This window comes from Mauremys reevesii, linkage group 23 (assembly GCF_016161935.1).
Source record: "Mauremys reevesii isolate NIE-2019 linkage group 23, ASM1616193v1, whole genome shotgun sequence".
Taxonomy (NCBI): domain Eukaryota; kingdom Metazoa; phylum Chordata; order Testudines; family Geoemydidae; genus Mauremys; species Mauremys reevesii.
Window position 1 is genome coordinate 22198731 of NC_052645.1, and position 10147 is coordinate 22208877.

General features: G+C 51.5%; 1 protein-coding gene across 3 annotated transcripts in view; it reads right to left on the reverse strand.

Moving 5' to 3' along the window:
- RSPO1 (R-spondin 1) overlaps positions 1 to 9750 on the reverse strand; it is a 40251-nt gene extending 30501 nt beyond the window's left edge. The window contains exons 1-3 of one of the 3 annotated variants that reach the window (XM_039511549.1): positions 9679 to 9750; positions 8508 to 8555; positions 7795 to 8029 (exon numbers count right to left, since the gene is read on the reverse strand). The gene's annotated coding sequence lies outside the window, so the exon portion shown is untranslated. Of the gene's footprint in view, positions 1 to 3752; positions 3818 to 7794; positions 8205 to 8507; positions 8556 to 9678 lie in introns of those variants that run through there. The other 2 variants (XM_039511550.1, XM_039511551.1) reach the window with 2 other exon arrangements.
- Positions 9751 to 10147: the final 397 nt, after the last annotated feature.

The window sequence follows — 10147 nt, forward strand, 5'->3', positions numbered from 1 at the left end:
TGTCTCAGAGGCCCCGTCCCTTCTGCCATTCCTGGCACCCACCCCTTGCTACAGAACCGTGCACCTGGTTGTGAAGAACACTTTCCAAACATGGCCCAAGTGCCAGACGAGGTGGTGGTATCTGCCTGAGTCTGCAGACTGCCTGAAACACTGGGCCAAATTCTCCACTGGTGTAAACTGGCCCATCTTCCAAAGTGCCTCCTCCTACTTTCAGCTTGCTAGGAAATTCTCCTCTGCTCCCACCCACATGTTTGTCAGGTTCCAGTAACTGACAGCACGTGAGACTGATGGCTTACAGACACGGGGCCACTTGACCATGCACAGACTCTGGTTTAGTAGCTCAGAGGGGTGGGACCTGTCCCACTCGGTTCAGAAACCTAAAGACGACAGTGTAAATGTTAACGTCGCTGGCTGCTTCGCTGCTGCTCATCCAAGCAGGAAGATCCAGATAACGTGCTTTTCCTGAGTATCCCACGACAGACCCCGAGAGTGAATTCACTCTAGTTATTCAGACAGCCCACAAGACAATAACCCGATCCGTACACGAGCTCCACAGATTAGTACAGGCTGCTCCAACTCTGTCACATGGGCCTTTCCCAACTCGTCCTAAAGGGCTGCTCCAACTACACAGGAGAGGAGAGAAGGAGCGAGGTGCAATTCAAATGTTGAGACGTATGTATGTTCTACGGGGATTACGCCATCAAATGTCCATTCTGCATCTGTCTGCAGCAGTTCCGCTGAGAAGACCCACTGTGATGAGACTAAGATCATGTGCAGTCCATGGGGCCACGAGGAAAGGGTCTGAACTGTGATGTTACTGGTGCTCGTTCGAATGTTTCAATCATGGGATGAAATTCAAAGGGCGAGGTCATGCACTTAGGGTCTCATAGTAAGAATTTCTGCTACGAGCTGGGAGCTCATCAGTTGGAAGCGACAGAGGAGGAGGGAGACCTGGGGGTGTGGGTCAAGCACAGGATGAGTGTGAGCCACCAAAGTGATGTGGCTGTGGAAAAGGCAAAGGCAAAGGTGATCCTAGGATGTATCAGGCAAGGCATTTCCAGTAGAGATAGAGACGAATTAATGCCATTGGACAAGGCCCTGGTGAGACCTCAGCTGGAGTCCTGTGTGCAGTCTGGTCACCCCGGTTCAAGAAAGATGAACTCAGACTGGAACTGGTGCAGAGACGGGCTATGGGGCTGATCAGGGGAATGAGGAGCCTGTCTCTGAGAGGAGACTGGAAGAGCTTGGCTTGTTTAGTCTAACACAGAGCAGGCTGAGAGGGGATCTGATGGCTATAAATACCAGGGAGGGTGAAGAGCTATTAAAGCTACAGGACAATGCTGGCACAGAACAAATGGGAATAAACTGGCCATGAACAAATTCAGGTTGGAAATTAGAAGGTTTCTAACCACCAGAGGGGTGGCGGTTCTGGAACAGCCTCCGAGCAGGAGTTAGGGGGGCAAACAACAATTAGTTTTAAGAGAGAGCTGGACAAATGTATGCGTGTGATTGTGTGACAGGTTGCTTGTGACGGTGGGGACCAGGACTCAACAGTCCTGGGCTCACAGCTTACATCTGATGTTCCTAAAAGCTCCTGCTTCAGGGTTTCAGGTAGCCAGCGGCAGGGGTCAGGAAGAGATTTCCCACCCGTCTCCTGCCCTCCCCCAGTGTATTCTGGGTTTTTTCTTTTAACTCCTTTTTCTGATGCATTGGGGTGGCCATGGCTAGAGATGGCACTGAGCGTTCTCCCTCTCAGGTGCTTGCCTGGCTGGTTCTTGCTCACATGCTCAGGGTCACACGTTGGCAGTGAGCTGGGGTGGTTTTGTGGGTTTTGTTGTTGTTGTTGCCTTCCTCTGCAGCTGGGTGCGGGTCACTTGCCAGGATTATCTGGGTGTCTCTCACTTAATTGTCTCCCTGCCATTGTGGGGCCTCGCACCCTGTGCACTTCAGTCCCTCCTCATCTCTCCTCATGGCACAGAACAGCCCAGGCTCCTGAGGGCTGTGATACTTTGGCCTCATTTCAGTAGCTGGGCTTAGTCTGCGGGCACAGGCCTGACACATACAGGAGGCCCAAGTAGCTGATCTGGTCCCGTCTGGCCTTAAACTCTATGCTTAGCACAAATGTAGCCCGTTGCATTCCTAGGCCCTGGTGTGCTCTACAAGGCTGGGTAGCTTCCATTATCCCCATTTTATGGATGGACAAACAGAGACATACCGATGGCCACCCAGCAAGTTGGTGGCACAGCTGGAGCTAGAAATCAGGCCTCCTGCATCTCCCACTTCTGCTCCATCTCGCAGCCAGGGCGGCCTTCCCACCCATACTTGGAGCTCCTTGTGTGATGCTCCCAGCCAGTTACCAGGAGCAGCAAAGCCCAGCTATTACACACTTACAAATCTCGTCAGGAAGGTCAACTAATCATCGGAGAGATTTGGTGTGGACAGGAGAATCTTTTTCTGCCAACGGTGCCTAGTCCTCAGCATCATTAAATAAACCTACTTCATAAATACAGATTTAAATAAATCTTCAGAAGTTAAACAAAGTGAAACGCCAGCCTTGCACGCAGTGATTCAGCCTGTGTTTATATTACACCAGCTCCGTTTTGCTTTGCCTTTCCCTCCCATTAAAAATGTGCAATGAGGTTACTTGGAGACAGTGAGGGGTAGCTGTTAGAAGGCTTGCTTGGGGGGTGGGCTGAGGCAGGTGATCTGGCTTCTAGCGCTGAAGCTGCCACTGAATTGCTAGTTCTCCCTGGACAAGTCACTTTTCCTCTCTGAGCCTCAGTTTCCCCATCTGGAGAACCAGGTGAGTGCTAACACTCACGCAAGGGAAGTGATTTGAGATGCTCCAGTGAAGAGTGCCACGTATGTTCATCGTTGGATCACTTAACCACCAGAGCGTGCCTGGCATGCCTCCGGCCAGCAAGCATCCATCCACATACACACTCAAAGCCACTTTGTTCTGCTTAATCCCCCAGGCAATAAAAATCAGCGGCGTTAAGTCAAATGTCCTAACCAGAAGGCCTTTATTTGATATTATATTTCAGAGCCAAAGTTCTGCCAAAACCATAAACCATCAAGCTAAGCACTGAAAAAAATAAAAAACCTGGCAGCAGAATTCTCCGCAGCATTGTTGAGGTTTGAGTCCTTCCGCCGGCTTCTGCAAAGCACTCACATCAGCTCTGCTGGGAGCCTAGCAACAGGGACTGCGTCTAGAACAGACTCCTGCCTGCCAGAGGTCCCACCTGCCCCTTGCCACCGCCTTGCTTGGCTACATTACCACGTCGCTTTCACATCCACCCATCATCCTGAGCTGGGCCCCAGAGTCTCTCCCCAGGCTGTATCCTGCAGCTCATGTTGTCACCACCTATCCGCATTGGGTGGAGATACCATCGTGCTGGTTAGACTGATGAGGAAGAATGCCCTTGTGGTAAAGGGGCTGGACTGGGCCTCAGTACACCTGGATTCAGGCCTTGGTTCTGCCACAGAGTCACCATGTGACCTATTCTTATCTGTGAAAAGGAGGCGATAAAACTCTATTTCTTTCACCCTTAGTCTGCCTGGTCTATTTAGACTGTAAGCTCTTGAGAGCAGAGCCTGCCTCTCACTAGGTGTCTATACAGCCCCTAGTACACAGTATGCCTCTAGGTACTACTAAAATATTAATTAGAAACATTACTACATGTACCAATGCTCCAGGATCACCTGTGCTGCAACACATTATAAACCGTCACCTAAGATAGGAAACTTCCTACCCATAGAAGACTCTCATCATCTTCTCAGTTTGCTTCTATGAAAGACACTCTGTAGCGAAAGAAGCCACCTCCAAGAGCAAACCCAGCAAGTGCAACAGGTGTTAACCCTCATTGGAATCCCAAAGGGAGCCCTGACGTTCTGGGCGTGATGACGAGGTCAGGTGCGTGTGTGAGGGAGGGAGAGACACAGCACCTGAGTTCCTTCTGCACCTTAGTGTGCCTTCTGGCATCATTATAAATGCACAGGAGGCATCACGTCTGGCACTGCTACATTACATGGGATTGGGAGCAGATTAGGAGTGTGTCTGGGGATTTTGTTTGGGACAGGTCCAATGTAAATGTTCCTTGATTTCCCCCGGTACTTTTTTGCACTGTAGAACTTTACATTGCATATTTGCTGCAGCATCTGCACAAACTGTCCCTGGGTTCGGTAATGCACTTACAAAATGCAAACTACAGATGAAAAGCAGAGGTCCAGATGAGGGAGAGAAGACTCAGAAGAGGTGTTTCCAGCTGCGTTTTCAGAGCAGACCAAGGTGGGGCTAAACGTGCGGCTGTTCCCTTAGAAGCACCCTCTGAATATTTCTGCTAACCTCGGTCACTGACAGCCAGGGTTGCCTCCCTCACAAATACTTAGCAGAGTTAAAGACAGAGAGACAAGAGAAGAGGCACCTGCCCACACTGCATGAGGACAGAACCCCCCACGCTTCCTCTGAGACCCTCAGAGAACTAGTGCAAACCCCTAAACAATCCTGAGCAAACTGCCAAAGGCTGCAGGCTGGTCGACACACAAACGTGCACCTCTTTGGTTAAACTGCTCAAGCCCCTGTTCTTTCGGTTTAAGGGCATCCACACAGCAGTTTGCATCCGTTTAATTAAATTGCTTTAAATTCACACCAAGCCTCCATGGCTTAGGCCAGGTGTCCATTCGGAGCATTTTGCCAGTAGAGCAACATACCTAGTGTGGACACTGCTTATACCCCAGAACTGCCCCTTTGCTGGTATAGCTTATTCCATCCCCCGTGCAAAATAAACGACAAGCGCGGTTTTGCTGCTATAGCTGTGTCTGCATTAAGGCCATTTGGTAGCACAGCTGTGCTGGTTAAAACTCACCTCTCCTCATACTGCTGACCAACAGAGCTGCCAGGACTGGCCAAAGTTTGCAGTAGAGACCTGCCCTGATAGAAGCCAGCATGAGTCAAAAGCTGCTGTGCTAATCGCTCTGTGCAAAAGAAGATGAAACACAGAGGCTCAGAATCCCAGGGCATCATGCAGCCCTGTCTGTGCAGAGGATGAAGCCCCATGCAAAGGGAGCATCTGCTAAACACAAGATTCCTAAAAGGATTCCCAGCACTCTTGCCGTCCTGCCTAAATGTCACGCAGGCTTCAAAATCTGAACCCTGCAGAGCCCCAGAGTCCTGCACGGCCTCTCGGAAGCAGATCAAAAAACAAGACTGGGAAAAATCAAGAGAGCCCCCAGCTTTGTTTGGGACAGGACAAGGAGGTTGTGGGGTGGAGGTCTTGTGCTTTCCCTGATCGAGGCGTTCCAGCAAGTTTAGCTGTGAACTAATTTGCAATCTATCTTCTTGGGGGGATTCTGCTGCTGCCACTTGAACAGAGGGACTCAGGGGACTGGGCTGCAGCTGGGTCAGGGACTGGAGAGATGCAGGGAGGACTCCAGCAGCACAAGCCTGGGGTGTGCCGCCGGGCTGCCCCCAAAACCTGGCACTGCTCAGCAGCTCACACAACCTGCCCGGGTTGGTCTGTAATGCGAGGCTTTCTCCAGCAGACACAGGACAAGACCGGCATGTAAAAGCAACTTGGAGAAGCTAAAATCAGAAGGTGTGATCCCAGGAGCTGTCAGCTGGGGCTGTCTGAACCAGGGATACCTGGCAAAACCTGATTATTCTTCTGTCTGTTTCTACTACAGGATTCGCCTTAACCATACCCCAAAGGAGGGCATCTCTCCGGGTCAGGGCATCTCCAGATCCCCAGCTGAGGGCAGGGAGTCGAGCTGGGAGCAGACTTGGCATGGGAGAACCTTGCCCTTCTCAAGGTTTTCCTCTCTTTGCCCCATCCCTGCTTTCTCCCTGTCTGGTGGTCCTTTTACGCCCCCAGCGGTGTGTGCAGGGGCGGCTCCAGGCACCAGCACGTGCCTGGGGCGGCAAGCCGCAGGGGGCGCTCTGCCGGTCGCCGCTAAGGCGGCAGGCAGGCTGCCTTCGGCGGCTTGCCTGCGGAGAGTCCACTGGTCCCACGGCTTCGGTGCACCTCCCACAGGCGTGCCTGCGGAGGGTCCACTGGTCCCACGGCTTCGGTGCACCTCCCACAGGCGTGCCGCGTGCCTGCGGAGGGTCCACGGTTTCGGTGGACCAGCGGACCCTCCGTGCTTGGGGCGGCAAAATGTCTAGAGCCGCCCCTGGGTGTGTGTGTGGGAGCTGAGGTCTGTCTGAGTGCAAATCTGTGCAGCCTTTTACATGCACTGATATTTGACACAGAGGCAGGTGTTAGCCTGGGCTGGAGAAGAGGCAGGTTCAGGTCCCTGCTCTGCTGCAGACATCCGATGAGTTTGGGCAAATCCCTGTCTCTCTGTGGCTCCCTTTCCCCATCTGTACAATGGTGAGGATAGCCCTGCACTGCCTCACCAGGGTGCTGAGGACAGACCTGGTAAATATTCCGACATGCTCAGATGCTATGGTGCCAGGTCCCAGATAAATACCTTAGACTGACCGAAATAATGGGACCCACCCAGGAACCTTCATCTCTCAGTGCAAGCTGGCTGGCTCCCAGGGGTCTCAGCTGTGAACAGCCCCACCCCAGGCACCTGTTGTTCCACCCCTGAGCAGTACGTACTCCTGGGAGTTGTGCCACTGGGTGCATGGATCCCTAGGCAGGGGACAAAGGTTTCTCGCGTTGCTCAGCTCTGTGCCCAAAAGTGCTGAGCAGAGAACTCTCCGTGCCCGCAGAGCCTGCCTCTGCTGGCAGGACAGTACTTTCCATGCCACCTCTCCCAAGTGATGCAGCTCCCTAGGGCACTGCTCTCCATCATGAGGGAGGTGCAAAGGACCCCAGAGCCCTGACTTTGCAGGAGACAACAGGAATCTGCGGGACAGAAAGTCCCCAAACTCCCAGCGTTCTGCCCTCTCCCAGCTATAGGCAGATGGCACCAAGAGCCCTTCGTGCCCTGACGTGCTCCCCACAGAGCAGGTGTTTTTCTCCACACTCCGACCTTTCATTAAACAAAGCAAACCCAAACATCAGCCGCCAGCCCCTCTGGTTGTGGGAACACCCCCTAGTGCGGAGCCCAGTGCCCCGTTATCCCACCGGTTTGACAGCCAAACAGGGAGACAGCAGCACTTCCCAACGGGTGAACTCCCCCTGCACATCAGCAAGGGGTGTTAACTCGGATGTCTAATTACTACCAGCATCACTTGTAATTGTTTCCACGCTGCTACCCCTGTGAGAAACAGCCAGTCAACACACTTACCGGGTGCTGTGCAGGTACCGGCTATGCACAGGTGGCCCCTTCGTTTGCAAGGAGGCTGAATTATCATTGGCAATTTAAATATGCAAATAGTTTCCTACTCAGTTAGCTATCATCCACCTCAAGCCCCACTTTGCCTCCAGCATTTATAATGGTGTTAAAAATATTTAAAAGTATTTTTAGTGTATAAGGGGGGTCGCACTCAGAGGCTTGCTGTGTAAAAGGGGTCACCAGTACAAAAGTCTGAGAACCCCGGTCCTAATACATATTTCTGAATAACTCTCCTTGTGTCCTACACTAAGATCTGGCATGTAACATACAAGCAGAGAACAGAAATAACCCACCTTCCCCGGAACACTTCTCCCAGCTTGGTGGCTGGGGCACTGAGGAAATCCCCACAGAGTTCGCTGTAATTCTTCACAGCTTTCCATTGTCCTAATTCATTAGCCATATTGCAGGAGGCAAACCCACAAGTCAGAAGCCGACAAGGCTCACACTCCTAGCTAACAGCCTGCTTTGCGAAAGCTTAATCTAAACAAACATGCATTGTGAAACCCTTACCTCAGAGTTGTCAGTCACTCATGATGGCTGAAGAGACTCTACTAGTTTCTCAGTTTTAAAATAGCACAAGAACAATCACAAACATACTCTGTTCCTCCAGGGAAAGTTACACGCGAGTTTCTGTCAAAAAAAACGAACATCCCTGCGAGCTCACGGGGAAATCTGGTACAACAGGGCTTCCGGGGGTTGTTTGGCTGGTTGGTTTTGAAGCAGATTTCAAATAGCCTCACAAACTCTGCGGAGAGAAACAAACCCTTCTGGGATGTGCAGGATTTCAGCTCGTAAAGATTGCCCAGGCTAGTTTATACTCCATCAGCCCACACTGCTCCCTGTGTATGTGATCATATTAGAGCAATTGGCACATTAATAACGCCTGCTCGCAAGGCCGCAGACTCCATCCCCATTCAAGGAATATGGTTGTGGGTTGTTGTTTTTTTTTAAATTATTATCATTACCAGAGTATCCAGCTTTGTAAAAGCATCCAGTGCAAACTCCAGCATGAGGGAATTCCACCCTACTAGTACCACCTCCTAAGACAATATCCAGCCAAAATATTGTGACTGTTGCAAAACCCGGACTGGAGCTCACCAAAGGACCATCCAATGTAACATCCAGAGCCAACAGGGTCTCAGTAAATCCCTGCAGGGTGACATAACATAGGGTTCTTTGTAGTCTGTTTTATTTATGACAGTTAATTTTAATTCATTACTTACATTTCAGTGGTAACTGGCATATGAAGTCTTCAGCAGTCACTACTGCATCTGTTAATAAACACAACAAATATTAAAAGCAGCTTGTTACCCTCTCGAGGGGAGAGGAGACTAAGTAGATGAGCGTTCAAGCCTAGTTATTTTTCAGTCTGTATCTGTGCTGCAGGAGGAAATATTCATGCTTAGGAAGTTAAAGATTTTCTTAGGAGAACCACCCTGCTATGTGCTCTGATACCTGCCGGCCCTGATTCCTAATCTGCACCAGTTGCGGCCTTTCCTCCAGTCCTGCCCAGCTGCTTTACCCCCTTGCTTTCCTCTCCTGAACATGGACATGTAGGGAAGGGCAGTGGCGAACCTCTACTTTGCATCATGAATTAATTCAAACATGTTAGGAAAACGCAGGAAGCGCAAGTGATAGAGGAACCCCCGAGATCACAGACAATCAGCTTTCCCACCCGCTGTTTCTGCATTGCCCATGGGTCTGCTCCCAGTGTAGCCCATGGTAAATGTCCCCTTGGCTTTGATGGCAGCAGGCCATGTCTAAGGCTGTGCCATGGAGTAATGATGTGTCACAGCATGACTGGCAGCCACACCATGCTAGGCTGCGTGAGCCCATCAGATCCACAGGGCTGGGCTGTCTGGCCCAGGAATGAGAGGTCTCCACGAACACACAAACTGGAAGCCCTGGTAATTTGTGCTCATTAAAATTCTCATGTTAGATGTTATCTCCTGGGCCCTGGCCAACTTTCACATTGGGCAACTGCATTCTGCATCCCTAACACCTCCGTACCCTTTCCCTTCGATACAGAATTCTTCTCCGGTCCCTCTCCGACACTGCGGTTCTGCGCTGCGACACAGACGCTGGGTTCCACCCGACAAGTGGCTGCGTTTCAGCAGTGGGGAAGTGATCCATCTATCTAGAAAATGTCCGTCGAACACTTTAGGACCCTTTGGGATCAAAGATATTCTTACTGCCATCATTGCTGTCCTGACGCAACGCTGTCACGGTGACATGTCAACGTCACATCCCAGCGCAATGTCCCACATTTGGGGATGCTCTCTCTGTGTTATACAAAATGACTTAAATGACCCGCCCAGTCTTTAAAAGAAACCCAGTAGCCATAAAGCACCAGCCCTCCTCTCCCACCCCCCGCAGCCAGCAGATTAACATGACCTGATGAGCTGACAAGCTGGACAGGTTCTTTGTTTCATGCTGGTGGAGTGCAGCCCTGGCAGCAGCTCCCCGATCCTCTGGCCCTGGTGGCAGTTGATTAACCCCCCCGGCCTGACCCAGTGCTGTTATTTCTAAACTACACAAAGTTCTACATGAGAACCAGTGCTCATTTGTTTCCCTGGCACCAGCGAGGTGATATGGCCAGCGGAGCTGGGACTCCCCTTGCATGTCCATTCCTCCTTCCCTGCCCCGCACACACAGAGCCTGCCAGCAGCATGAGGCAGGAAGAGTGATTCGGAGCTCTGCCGAGCTCTCCCCCAGGGAGGAGTCCGATACCTCCAGGAGCTGCAGCGCTGCAAGGAGCGCTGCTCTCGGAGAACAGAGTCCCCCACATTGCAATCACCCAGAGTAGCCAAACATCCTTGCCTGCTTTGTGTGGTGCTGGGGACGCCCCCAACAGCTCAGTCCC